Source organism: Balaenoptera ricei, chromosome 9 (assembly GCF_028023285.1).
Source record: "Balaenoptera ricei isolate mBalRic1 chromosome 9, mBalRic1.hap2, whole genome shotgun sequence".
Taxonomy (NCBI): domain Eukaryota; kingdom Metazoa; phylum Chordata; class Mammalia; order Artiodactyla; family Balaenopteridae; genus Balaenoptera; species Balaenoptera ricei.
The window spans coordinates 42,280,146-42,294,933 of NC_082647.1; the positions used below are offsets into that span (position 1 = coordinate 42,280,146).

A 14,788-nucleotide genomic window follows, 5' to 3' on the forward strand; every position below is an offset into this window, starting at 1 on the left:
CTGAATTGTATACTTACTAATGGTTGAAATAGTAAATTTTATGTTACGTACATTTCACCACAAAAATTTCTAAAAATAATTGATAGTTGCTTATGTAAGCAACCTGAATAAATTCAGAGGAATGTAAAGAAGAAAATAGTTGCCCATGTTCAGCATTAATCTTCCCTTGATGTCCCTTTGATGAGAACAAACAAATAGCTAAAATCACTCCTTATGAAGAGGGCCTACTCAGCTGCTCATTTGTTACCGTACATGGATTGAGCCCTACTGTGTGCAGGTAGTCGAGGGCACCTGATGACTATGACCTGCTCCCTGCCCACGAGGAGCTCACAGCCTCTCGGAGGCCACAGTCAGAGCAGAAGAGGACCAGTAGGGTGCCGCGTGGACTGTCTGGGGCACAGAGGGGAGCCCAGCCCGGCCAAGGTCAGAGGTGGCTTCCTGCAGGAGGGACCGGGTTAGCCTTGCCAGGGGAGGGGGCTGGGGAGAAAGGTGACCCGCAGGGAGACAGCGGGGGCAAAGGCACCAAGGGGAGAGAAAGGGCTCTAGTGTACACAGCTCATCAGTTTCCAGTTTAGGGGCCAGAGTCCAGACTGCAGCCAGCAGCTGAAGTGAGGGAATTCAACGTGGAAGCAGGTTTTACAGGGGAGGTATTTTCCCTTTTGTGACACGTTGCTTTTGAAGTGTTTGTGGACGCAGTGAGCAGGCGGCCAAGGCTGGACAGGCCAGCACGCAGGAGGAAGCGGGAGCTCAGCGAGACTGTTTAGGGGGTGGGTCAGCTGTCGATGGTGTTATCGTGCTCCTTCCCCACCCAGCTAATCTGCCTGTGGTCACTGGTCACTGCGTCCCCACCAACCTGCACAGGTTCTCTGGAGCAGAAATGGGCCCCGCCTGTACCACACACCTCCATCAAAAGGGGTTATGCCCGTGATAAGGTTCACCTCCATCTACAGAATTCTTCATAATCTCTCTGCACAACTAAGCAAGCACTGTCCAACCAAATGCAAAGGTTTACTTTAAAGCAACTTCAGCAAGCGCAATAAAGGTTTTCAAGGCCTACAAGAAACCACCACCACTACCAACAACAATTTAGCAGGCATCAGGGCTAATGGACAGGACCCTGGGCATTCCCTCTGCTCCAATCACTGACTTTCCTTCGTCTCTTGGACGGGTTTGCTTTTGTTGTTTCTCTGGCTTGGAACAGTCTTCCCCAAGATCTTGACAACACCGACTGCATCCCATTGCATCGTTTCAGTCTAAGTGCAAATGCTGTCTCTTCCAAGCAGCATCCCATGTCACCAGGTTCGTTTTTGTTTTTGTTTTTGTTTTTTCAGTGCACTTACTGGTACCTTAAAACATTTGTTAGGGTGCTTTTGTCTGTTTCCTCCCAACCAGCACTGGAAGCTCTTTGACGCTGGGAGCTCAAGGGTCTTCTCACTACATCTGCAGTGTCTATAACTGACAGAGGAAGGACAGTCAGGAATATTTACTGGCCGCCAGGCAGGGCCCAGGGGCTTAGAGGCCAAGTCGCTATCAGTGTGGACAGCTAAAATCACTGGCCAAGCCTCAGTTTCTCCACCTGAAAAAGAAGGCCTCCAATGAGATGACTGTGTGTGTTTTCCCCAGGGTGAACGGTGCTACGTGCATTTGTAGAAATGTCTGCCAGGATGTTTCTGGTGGCAGGTCAAAGCTATTGGCTACTTCTCAGTGCACTCTGATTCCCAATGCACACCTCTAGATTCCAGGTTATCAATTTGGACAGCAAGTTATAGGCTAAGGAGACTCCAGTTGTAGACCAAGTTTCAGAAGCTTAAACTACTGAAATAACCACTGGAAAATATTTTTACTGGAGGAATTTTTAAAATAGTCTCTCATTCCTGCCCTTCTCTATGGTCATGAAGTCCAGTTCAGGATCAGGTATCAGATATCGACAGGTTAGAGAAAAGGTTTATACACTGTAAATACACTCAACTCTCTTCTTCTCCCTATTCATAAAGATACTACATTCAAACCACTGTACAACATGATCTGAAAACTGACAGTTTGAGGCTTTGAATGAAGATGAAATTAAAACAACTTCAGTTGACACTTCTTAGTCAAAACCTGAAGGATGTTAGTCCTTGCTCTCACCAGTTTACTTTCCTCTTGAACGGGAAAGGCAAATACTTGGCATGTACACTCTCCAACCCTCTTCACCTCTTTCCACGGAACTCACCCCCTTTTAACTTAGATACAGCTTCAGAATCTTTCTGAACTCTCCAGTGAACCACAACCGATCTACTGAAGTTGACATGTGAGATTAAACCAATTTAACTTCTGCTCTAAAACCAATACCAAATAGGATTCATGTATTGGGTAGGGGCAGAAAAAAAACAGAAACCTTTTCACACTACTAAAACCCAGCAACACAAAGGAGAAGAGATGGAAAAGATGGAGAAAAGAGGATAGGACACTCAAATCTAGATGGTTTGAGTTTCAAAATGGAAACAATACATGTTAATCAGAAGTTACTGCAACAGCTGCTCATAACATTGGATTTCTTCAGGAAGTTGTGTTTTTTCCTCCTTAGAGCTATAATCTTTAAGAGTATTCGAGATGTTTCCTGTTATATAGCTATCCTACTGTCAGTTCTTACCTTATTGGAAACTCTTCAAGTCTGGAGTATTTATTTCAGTACTGATGGTATCAGATTCTTCTAGAGCATCAGATATTCCCTGGGAGGAAATTTCACACACACGAAGACGCAATGAGCCCATTTACCAAATCCTCCATTCGACACCTCTAACTTCTTACCCTGGAAGGGAATCTCATCTCTCAGTTTCGACTTTGCTCCCCCTTCCCTCCCTTCCTTTCTCCATTTCTCCCTCCTTCCTTCCCTCTTTCTGTCCTTCTGCTAATTCCACAAATATATACTGGCACCAGGCACCAGGAAAACAAAGATGAATGCAATATGGTCCCCGCCCTCAAAGGGCTCACAGGGGCTAGGATGTTGCTAGGGCACAAGCTCAGGGAGGTATGTCTCTCTGAGACTCTCCTGGGTTCCAACGTGGACCAGCAGAGCTGAGCGAAACAGGGCATGTCTCTCGGGTGGCCTGGTGCTTGGTCAGCATCCTCTGAAAACAGCAGGGCTCCCATCAGATGGGAGCTGCAATTTCTTTTTCGCACTTGACTTTGAGAAGAGAGGCAAATCACACAAAAGCAGCTGACAGCCGTGATTTATTTAGAAAATTGGCCATTTCAAGGCCAAGTTCTGAAGTCAAGATGGGCAACACTTAGAAGGACCTAGAATGCATGCAATTAATGTTTGCTAAGTAAGCTACAAGGAGGTGAGGCGCTTGAGGGCAGATGTCTTATTCAGCTGGATAGTGGCTGGCACAGTGAGGTCTGTAACGGGACTTGAAGTGGTGATGGGGAAGGCGCCAGGCAGACACTGACAGCAGGGAAGAAAAGCAGCAAAGTTAAAGAGACCGAAGACGGAGGGCACCCCTGCCGCCTGGGGGTGGCTTAGAGCTGCAGACTGAATGATCCTCAGTGACCCCTGAAAAGACGGATAAAATGTAACTCTCTGGGTGTAGCAAAAGCACTTAAAGGGTAAACTCCCAACTACACAGAAACTCATGCTTCCAGAACAGCTTATGAGCTACAGGGCACCAGAATCAAGAATTCGCTGCCGCTCCCTTTCTCTGAGGATTCTGGCACTTTGAGTTTCCACTGCATTTATTATAGTATAGCGCATGAGATACAGCAGATGTCAATAAATGCAGAAAGGGTGCGACACAGTGGAGCCACGCATTCACTGCACAGATAAGATATTTAAGGGATATGTATTACGTACCAGGCACTATTGGACGCTGAGGATACAATGATGTACAACGATACAATGATACAACGCAGCCTCTGCCTTCAAACTTCTGAGTGTAAGGGAGGAACCAGGTAAGTAATACACCAGCCACGTGAGGAGCACTCTCTAGAGGCGAACGCGGGGTGCTTTGAGGCCCTTTGCAAGAGCATACATAATAAAGCTGGGAGGCTTCCTGGGAAGTGACTGCTAAGCTGACACCTACGGGCTTACAAGGCAGAGAGGTGGGGTGGCAGGAATAGCATGAGCAAAGGAACGAGGTGGGAGGTCAGGCACGGCCCCCGCAGGGACTGCACGCTGACCAGGGGACACAGGGTGCCTGGGGCGTGGTGCAGGTGCTGAAAGATTATTCTGCAGAAGCAAGCAGGGCCAGGCCTCTTAGAGGGTTTGTTAAGCCATATTAAGGAGTTTGGTCTGTACTTTGGGGGCAAGGAGTGGCCACCGATGATATAGGGCTGTGGTGTGGTAGAGGGCCCGGGACACAGAAGATGCCCAGTAAAGGTATAAAAATGGCTCTGATGTGGAGAAGGGATGGGGGTGGGGAGGCATGGGGGACAAGACTGGAGGCAGCAAGACCTGAGATGGGTCCCAGGAAGAGATGAGGGAGGCTGGTGCAGGGAAAAGGCACTGAGCTAATTCCAGACAGATCGGCAGCTGGCAGGACCTGATGAAGAAACAGATAAGGGGGATGTGAGGGAAATATCCTCGTAGCTCCCAGCCTGTGAAACTGGGGGCTGAAGGGACCATCTACTTGGGTTGCTGATGGAGAGTTATGTCTTGGACACACTGACTTTGGGGCCTGTGGGATCTCTCAGTGGGGTGTGAACAGCAGCTGGCTGTCCCTCAGCAAGTTCTGGGCTCTGGGTGTGGACACCAGGAGCAAAAGGAGGTGTGGACCTCTCTGGTCCACATCCAGAGCCCAGGAGACTGTGCAGAGGAACAGAAGACCAAGGGCCATTGCCACTTAAGAGGCAGGCAGAGGACTTCCCTGGTGGCACAGTGTTTAAGAATCTGCCTGCCAGTACAGGGGACACGGGTTCGAGCCCTGGTCTGGGAAGATCCCATATGCCGCGGAGCAATGAAGCCTGTGCGCCACAACTACTGAGCCTGTACTCTAGAGCCCGTGAGCCACAACTATTGAGCCCACGTGCCACAACTACTGAAACCCATGCTCCTCAACAAGAGAAGCCACTGCAATGAGAAGCCCGCACACCACAACGAAGAGTAGCCCCCGCTTGCCGCAACTAGAGAAAGCCCGCGCGCAGCAACGAAGACCCAAGGCAGCCAAAAATAAATAAATTTATTTTAAAAAAAAAAGGATTTACTCTCTAAAGAGGCAGGCAGAGGAACAGGACCTGTCAGGAAAACAGAGAAGGAACCGCCAGGAAGGTGGAGGGAAAACCCAGAGCACATGGCCCAGGAGCCACGGGGAGCGGGCGAGGCAAGAAGTCGGGCGGGGGCAGGGGGCAATGGCTCTGATTCTGAGGAACGCCAGGGAAGTTGGGCCTGGTGTTCTGGGAGAGAGAAGTTTCAGGAAGTGGTGGAGAGAAGCCAGGTTTCAGTGGGTGAGGAGCGGACGGGTGAGAGGCGGAGAAGGGGAAATAATGAGATTAAACTCGAGGCAGAAGAGGTAGGGTGGCAAGTCCCCCAGCACGATGCCCAGGGGCAGAAGGCAAAGCCGAGAGGTCCTCATCTTATCAAGTGCGTGGAATTATTAAAGTGCAGACAACGACGCCTCTCAAGGCTTCTTCCCTCCTCTTCCTCCTTCTCTCTCGCTCCCACCACCCATCCCCCTCCCCTCCCCTCCCCTCCCCCTCCCCAAACGGTATCATCAGAGGATCCAGCTTTTCTCCAAGAGCATAATCACCATTTGCAATGATTTGGGGAAAAGTAAAGGACAAGAAAGTCCTAAACGATGCCAGGGTGATTTTGTTTTGTAATACAATATTTCCACAACCTCTTCTGAAGGATAAAAGGGGAAGGAGTGTGAAATTCTTGGGGACACAAGCTCTGTGCCCAGTGCATCAGCCCAAACTGTCCCCAGGCCTGGCAGCCAGGCCAGTGAAGGGAGCAGGGATTCCACGTGCACCTTCAGCAGGAGACTAGAGTCAGCGACAACAGGATAAAACTGCGGGAGTGGGACAGGCAGCCTTCCAACAAGGGAGAGGGCGGCCAAGAGGAGAGAATGGAGAGAAGGTAGAATTGAAGGCGGGTCCAGTGGCCACCGGCAATGGCCACCCTCTACGCACGTGCCCCTGGGTGGGGGGATTTATGAAATTTCACAAAATTCAAATTCAGCAACCGTGTCAGTCCAGTTGTCTGAACATGTCTCTTTCTCAAGGAAGGCTCCACATTACCTTCCCCTGAGCAAAGTAAGGAAGACTTCTCTCTTTTGATCACCAAATTTTAGAAGATGCCATGGGTGTTAGGTTCAGACTCATTTCCTCTAATGCTTTATTGTCTTCCACCACTGGCTCAGGGGTGGGAAAACATAGCGGGGCATCAGACTCTGGATGCAGGTGGGCGCACACCTGGGAAGAAAGGACCGGCTCCCAGGGAAGGCAGGGCTCTTCTCACATGCGTCCTCTACAGCGTTTCATCCCATCACTGCCAAACATGCTTGCATCTCATTGTTCCTCTCCAAAGCCAAGTGCTGAATTATTACATTAGCACCAGAACAGTCTACATAGAATTTAGCTTGGGTAACTCTTCTTGGCAGGTTTGCAAGAACTAGTCTGCAAAACAGTGGGCAGGAAACTTCTCTGATGACAGTCCCGTGGTTTTTGTTCTACTCAGGTTTTCAACTGCTTGAATCAATTACAGTAATTTCCATTTCTTAGAAATTTCTTAGAAGATTGTCCAATCCATTCAGATTTTCTAATTTGGAGCACAGAATTGTACTAGTAATCATTTTTAACTTAAAAACAACTTCTGCTTCTGTGGTCGTGCCCCCTTCCTCATTAATGTGTGTAGGTATTTTTTCTCATTTAAAAAATTAGATTTGTGAGAAATCAGTCTACTTTGTTGGTCTTCTGAGAAAATCAGCAACAGGATTTATCAAGCCTACCATTTTTTTCTAATTAATTAAGGTCAACATTTATCTTCATTAATTCCTTTCTCCAACTTCCCATTGTTTTCGTTAGTCTCTCTGCTTGCCTTCTTAAGTTGCATATTCATTTATTTAAATGATTTCTTATATATAAAGCCATGAATTTTTCTCCAGGTAAGTATTTGTCCTTGTTTCAAATTTCCTTATTTAGCCTTCTTGTTACTTTCCATCTAGTCTGCAGTTGCAGATTTGGTCTCTTACTGGACTCCACAGTATTTGGATTGTGCTTTTCTCTAAGTATTTGGGTTTTAAATTTTATAATTTTGTATTTTCTATAATTCTAAGTCCACTGTGGTTAGAGAAAGTACCCTGTACCTTTCCTGCTTTTAAAAATCTATTCAGGGACTGCCCTGGTGGCACAGTGGTTGAGAGTCTGCTTGCCAATGCAGCGGACATGGGTTCGAGCCCTGGTCCAGGAAGATCCCACATGCTGCAGAGCAACTAAGCCCGGGCGCCACAACTACTAAGCCTGCGCTCTAGAGCCTGCGAGCCACAACTACTGAAGCCCATGTGCCACAACTACTGAAGCCTGCGCGCCTAGAGCCCGTGCTCCACAACAAGAGAAGCCACTGCAATGAGAAGCCCGCGCACCGCAACGAAGAGTAGCCCCCGCTCGCCACACCTAGAGAAAGCCTGTGCACAGCAGCGAAGACCCAACACAGCCAAAAACAAACAAACAAACAAACAAACTATTGATACATTTTTTTGGTCTACTTTATGATGAGTTTTCCTTTTCTATTGCCCAGTGTTTGGGTAGTTCCAGAACTTGTTTTTGGATCTCCCAGTGTTTACCTGTAAGTTTTTCATATTAGGGGATAGGGAAGAGCTCTGGAGTCGGTCGGCCTGGGGTTCAAGCTGTACCACCTACTGGTGCAGGATCTTAAGGAACCTTAAGAACAGTGGGTGGGAGGGAAAGGATCTGGCATCTACACCTGGGGCCTTGAGTAGAGATGATGAAGGTAAAGTTTTTAGCATGTTGGTTAGCTCAGAGTAAACCTCCAAAAATGGCAGATATTGGTACCAATACTATTCAGAGTCTTTCTTTAGCCATTAACACTTCTCTGAAGATTAGAATAATAAAGGAAATAACTTTTTTTGTTACCAACACTATTTCAGACAAGAAACGTAACAAACCTTTACCTCCTCTTCCCTTTTTGATCTCTGTTAACAACACTCCAGGGTGTAGACCCAGAACACAGGCATACAGTTGTCTTTCCATTCTATAGCTTATTTTAAGAACAATTTCTGACATTTGTATTTGTTTGATCACCAGACTTATAATAATAATAATTTAAACTGCTCTCTAGGTTTACTGATTACAGCGCCTATGCTACCTATTCTTGAGCTCTATTCCGCTTTACCACTTAGGCTTCTGCAACATATCTTTACATTTTAAAGAAAGGAACACGCTTATTTTCCCAAGCCCTTGCATGTCTGAGAATGTCCTTCTGATGGGCTTCATACACAGAAGACATCTCAGTCAAGTATAAAGTAGTTGGGTTACAACATAATCCCCAAAACTTTATAGATGGTTTGCAAACTTACTTGATAATCAAAAGAACTTTTAATGTTTCAGATTCCCAACCCAGATAGGCATGAATATATCTGAACTTAAAAACAAACAAACAAACAAAAACTCCCTTGTGGCCTAATCTGACAGGTTCAGTAGACACAGACTCTTTGTTATAGAGAACAGATCTAAAGTCAGCTTGATTTTTATTATTCTTTTCTCTGTTTGGGCACTTGTGAAATGTTTTTCTTTCTCCCCTTTATCCTTGTTATTCTGTATTTTCCCCCGGGTATACCCCGATGTGGGCCTCTTTCCCCTGAGTTTGTTTAGAATATGGTTAGTGAGCTCTTTACATTTATACACAGTCTCTCGTCAGCTCAGGGAAGTATCTGATGCCTGGGCACTGATCCCAATAATCACCAACACCGATAAGCTGAATGTGGGCTGTCAGTTCCATCTTCCACATCTAAACCTTGTCTCTTGTTCTCTTTCTTGTATTTTCCAGAATAGTTTCTCAAGTTTCTTTTTCCTGAACCCACATCACTGGTTTGATTTTCCATAGCATTTGTATTAGTATTCTGTGACTGCTCTAGCAAATTATCACAAACTCGGTGACTTCCCACCACAGAAATTTATTCTCTCACAGTTCTGGAGGCCTGAAGTCTAAAATCAGTATCACTGGGCCAAAATGAAGTTATCAGAACAGCCGTACTCCTTCTGGAGGCTCTAGAGGAGAATCCATTCTCTGCCTCTTCCAGCTTCTGGTGGCTGCCAGCATTCCTTGGCTTGTGGTCACATCGTTCCAATCTCTGCCTCTGTGGTCACACTGCCTTCTCTTTCATCATCAAATTTCCCTCTGCCTATCTCTCACAAGAACACTCGTGATTGCATTTAGGGTCTATGTGGATAATCCAGGATAACCTCTCCATCTCTCAAGGTCCTCAACTTAATCACATCTGCAAAGTCGTTTTTTGCCATGTAAAGTAGTGTTCACAGACTCCAGAGATTAGGATACGGATATCTTTGTGGGCGGGGGCATTATTCATCTTCCCACGCATTAATACTCTTCTATACTCCTGCTAATTTGGATTTGAGCTCTGCTGCTGGATTTTACTTCCTCAAAACCTTTCTTCATTTAATCCATATCTTTTTTTTCTTTCTGTTGCCTTTTCATATCAACCCATCTTTTCCTTACGTTTTTCTGTTCCTGTTCCAGGGAGGCCATGTCTTTTTGTAGTATACTGAGGAGGCCACACATTTCCCCAAAATTCTCTTCTGGAGCCTGTTGTAGGTGATTTTCTAAAAGTAGACACTGCTTCTGGGTCTTTAGAAGCTACTGCCTTTACCTTGTCTTGCAGGACTTTTCCACGCAGTCTTTCTTTGTCTTTATTCATCCTTGAATAAGGAAAAAGTTTGTCCAGACCAATGATGAAATTTCAACAGACGTTATGAGTAGATTGGCAGTGGTTCCATTTTCTGTCCATGTTCATAAAGGATGTATCTCCTTCTTGTACCCACTATGGGAGGGGACAGGGCAAAGGCACAGCTGCCAGGGATTCAGAACCCTTGCTCTAGCAAAGTTCATCTCCTCCTCAGAGACTGAATCAACTCCAGACAGGAAGTGCTCTATTTTCCAGCATGCACAGCTCCCAGAGCAGCCTCGTTACAGCACTTTGCTTTGGGGGAGTAGACTTACTGGGGTGCACTGAAATCATGCCAGTTTCCCCTATTTCCCATCTGATTTTATTCCCATGTTTTCTTTCTCTACATGGATACGGGGTGGGGCGGGGGGAAGAGAGACAGAGAGAGCGATGGATTTACAAAAGCCCACCTCTGAGGCCTGTAGCTGAGAGTAGAAAAAAAAAAAAAAAAAAAAGAGGCCAATCAGCTGGAATTTGCTTCAAGTACAAGAGTCAGGAACTAAACAATAGAGAAGGTATAAACTATACTACCTTCTGACTTTTCTCAGGGGTGTGGGGTGTGGCTCCTCTCCATGAACCTTCACAGCATGAGCTACATCCTGGACAGAGCCCCGCGGTCCAGCCCTGTCTTCTCACCGCCATCAGCTGATGCTTCCAAGATCCTGGCATTTGTCAATCCTTCTTGGTTTTTGGCAGCCTGTTGCTACTTTTCTGTGTCATCATGGGTGTATCAGGAAGGAATCAGGAGGAACTGCAAGCCACGTGGCACCTGGACCCAGGGTGGAGCCTGTGTCTTTCTGATGAACAGGAAGATGGTTTCAGAACAACCAGATGCTTCCAGAGACAGTGTCTCTGCAGGGTAGGATGATGTCTGGTCCTCTGTTTTTAGCAACTGGCTTGTTCAATAGATGGAAAGACTGGCTCCTCCTCAAACTGCAGGGCTCTGCACCCTCCGTGTGAGGAAAAGTTTCCCAGAGGGAATCTGTCTCCCTGAGGCAGGTCCGGCTCCGCAACCTTCGGGGCTGCAGGCCTCCAGGCTCCTGAGTTACCTGGCAGGCATCCCAGATCCTCTGCTCTCAGGAAGCCCCTCTGTGTGGGATCAGGACAGCGCCCTCTGGAAATCTCCCCAAGCACAAACCACTGGAATTGCCAGAGGCGAGGAAGCCTTGACTTGAACTGAAAAACAGCTGAAGATGATCAGACCCAATGCCAGACAGCCGGACAGGGGATGGGAGGGTGGCTCCTGGTGGAGACTGGGAAAGGCTTTTCCCATCTGCAGTGTTCTTTTTCAGCAGCAAACTGCCTATTTCATGCCACTTTTTAAAAGGCTAAAACATTTAGCCTAATCTAAGGTCTGAGGCCCCACAGGAAAGCCCATTAGGAAGTTAACAGCATGGTTTAACTGCAGGAGAGGAAACTACAGTAGACTGGGTGGTTTTAGTCCTGGGAAATTGGGAAGAAAAGACACAGGAACAGACAGGAATGTGGACAGAACCAATGAAGGGGAGAGAGAGGACGCTGTTAACCCAGTGTTCTCCAGGTGTCGGGTGCTCTGCTAAGGCCTTATTAGGTTATTTCACTCACACCTCAAAGTTCTTCCTCCCCGACACAGCGGTAACAAACTGCAGATCCCAAAGCTAAAGAGCACTCAGGAATTTGGATGCTACAAAATTAGTTTTTCTTACTCCTGGCTTTGGGACATTTTATTCTCAACTGAAGAGGCATGGATTTCAACTCCTATTTTACAGCTTCAGAGTGATTTTGTGGCTTGTGCAAGGTCCACACAAGAGCTAGGAACTGAGGGAACTGAACCCTGGTCTGTACAATTTAAAAGGACTCACTGCTTTTTATTCATTCCACAAATATTTACTGAGCACTCACTGTGTGCCAGGCATGGTTCTGGCCACCAGAGATAGAGCAATGAACAAAACAAAATCTTTACTCGCACTAAGCAAAAGCAAAGTGGTCATTCAAAGCCGGGCTCAGGGTTCTGGCTGGGGTACCTCCTGATTCCATTCCAAACTTCCTCCCCAGTGTCACATCCAGCTGGTAAGAGATGAAGCCTTAGACCTTGGATGAGGTTCTTTTCTTATTGATCATTCTTAATCCAAGTGGTTATGATGACATAGGTCCAGACGTCCCTAAACCAAGGGGGCTTTCAAGTTGGTACCATTCACCTCTCTAATCCAAGTGAATTGGGGACTTCTTGGAACTTGAGCCTTCCCCCTCAATTTTTTTCAACACATGTTTACACAAGGAGACATCTGGCTAATACAATCAGAAAACGCTGCAAATATCATCTGAAGATAATTTTTCCTGCAGGAAGAAATACTTTCACCACCCTCCCCCAACTGCTTTTCCTGAACCCTTTTTGGTTACAGTATTCCTTGGCTTTCACTGGGGGGAGGTATAAGAAACAACCCGATCAAATGCACTTTTTTTTTTTAAAAAAGGAATTCCTTTATTTTATTTTTTTTTAATTTATTTATTTTTGGCTGTGTTGGGTCTTCGTTTCTGTGCGAGGGCTTTCTCTAGTTGCGGTGAGCGGGGGCCACTCTTCATCGCGGTGCGCGAGCCTCACTATCGCGGCCTCTCTTGTTGCGGAGCACAAGCTCCAGACGCGCAGGCTCAGTAGTTGTGGCTCACGGGCCTAGTTGCTCCGCGGCATGTGGGATCTTCCCAGACCAGGGCTTGAACCCGTGTCCCCTGCATTGGCAGGCAGATTCTCAACCACTGCACCACCAGGGAAGCCCCAAATGCACTTTTGTATCTACAGTGGGGGCTGTGTCCCCCTCCTGAATGACCTCACCTGGCAAAAGGTGAGGACTGTAGCTGACCCTGTTCCCCTCTGCACTTCACTTTCCTGTGGTCTTCCTGTGGCAACTCGTTCAGAACCATGTAGGGTGTGTCTCCAGGGGTGATCCTGTCTCAGTTCCCTATCTTCCCTTGCCACTCACTAGGCTTCCTTCCAACATTTTCATCTTTTGCATTTGTAGGTGTTTCTCTATGTGTATCAAATCCTGTGGGAATGGAGGCAACACACACACACACACACACACACACACACATTTTTTTCAACGCATGCTGGCCAGCTGTCAGGTCAATAATTAAGGGTTTGGGGGGGTTTGGTTCCCCACCTTTTTGTATTTGGGGATTCCTGTGGGATTCCATGTTACCTGTTTTCTGTGTAAATGTCACAAGTTTAGGTTTTGCCATCTAGTTGCTCTTTTTTTCCCCAATATTTTAACTATGACTTTTTTTTTCAAACCTTCCAGAGAGTTTAGAGAACTGTGCAGTGAACACCCCCCCACACACCTACCACCCACATTCCACAACCATTAGCATTTTCCCATATTTGCTTTCTCACACATTTGTCCTAACCGTCCACCAATCCATCATTTTTGTTTGTTTGTTTGTTATTGATGCATCTCAAAGTAATGCTGCAGCCCAGTGGTTTGGTTTCTGATATTTCACACAAAGCCTGGCCTCAGAGTAATTCTTCCTCTCATTTTCAACTGACCCGCTCCCTGCAGAGTCCAGGCCCCAGTGTGAAACTCCACCCCACAGCTCTACTGCAGACCCGGATCAATGCTTCTCCTCCAGGGCCTTCCTCTCTGGCTCTCTCTTAACGCTTTCTTTAGCCCCTCCTAACCTGGACGAAGTCGCCATTCATCCTCATCCCCTCCTCTCCCACCGTCTAATGTTTCCATCCCAAGCGTGTCGAGCCACCATGAAGTGAATATTTCTAAAGCTCAGCTTTACATTTGATCACATATTTTCAGCCAAGAGGAATGGTATTTTCACACAGTTCTCGGTATTAATGATCTCTCCGGGAGCACTACCAAAGGAAATGAGACCAGCTCTGCTCTTGACCCCTCCAGCCCCTCACCCAACTCTTAGGAACAGGCAGAGTGTCATTTGTGCCCAGTGAGGCTTACTACTGCTGCTTTCAACTGCCATTGCCACCGTCTTCAGAACTTAGTTACTTGTTTCATTTTTCTGGGATAGGGCAAGAATGATTAACTAATGTGCAAGAGAAAAAAAAATTTCCACTCTCAGAGAATACTGGAAATTAGAAAGTTATCTGACACAATACAGGAGCTGTGATTCCAGATTAATAGTCCAGCCAAAATTCTTTATCTGGCTTTCAGTTCTGACCCTTCACCTCTTACCAAGGCTCCTCTTCCTTTTAGGCCAGATGAAATTCACTTCTGGGCTTTGTCAGAGGCGATGGCCTCCTCATTAATCAGTAAAAAGCAAACGTTCATCCCTTCTTGTAATGCAAACCAGCCAGTTAGATGTTCTGGGAAGGAAGTTGTTTAAAGCAGCAATTATGGGGGTATATTTCACAGGACTCTTTTATTTATTGTTTTAAAAGAAGTAATTTACAAAGCACATATTTATTGCAGAAATTTTAGAAAATGCCAAAAAAAAAAAAAAAAAAGAGAGAGAAAAGTAACATTAACCATAATTCTGCTACCCAGGAATTACCATTATCATCTTGATTTATACCCTTTTAGACTTAAAAAAAGTGAATACATATAGTTTATAAAATTGGAATCATAATGTTTATGCTGTTTCTATTATTTTTAAACTGCCACTAAGTTATAAATTATTGTCATTATTATTAATCGACATAATTCCCTGTCATTAAGTATTATGTAATTTTAATGAAGATATATATAGATATAGATACAAATATAGATGTATGCTATAATTAATAATCCTTGTTGGACATCAAGGCTGTTTCTAATTTTTCACTGTTCTAATTATCATTTTGGTGAAAAACTTTGAACATACTACTTTCTGCATAACTTTGTTTCAAACAAAAAATTTCCAGGAGGTCAAGGGCTATGTGCAGTTTTAAGATTTAAAAAACTCTGCAAAACTGC

General features: G+C 45.8%; 1 protein-coding gene across 1 annotated transcript in view; it reads right to left on the reverse strand.

Annotated features, from left to right (window-relative positions):
* The window catches only part of EEPD1 (endonuclease/exonuclease/phosphatase family domain containing 1), a 115,907-nt gene that overhangs the window by 41,760 nt on the left and 59,359 nt on the right, over positions 1 to 14,788 (reverse strand). The gene's annotated exons all lie outside the window — the stretch shown is intronic.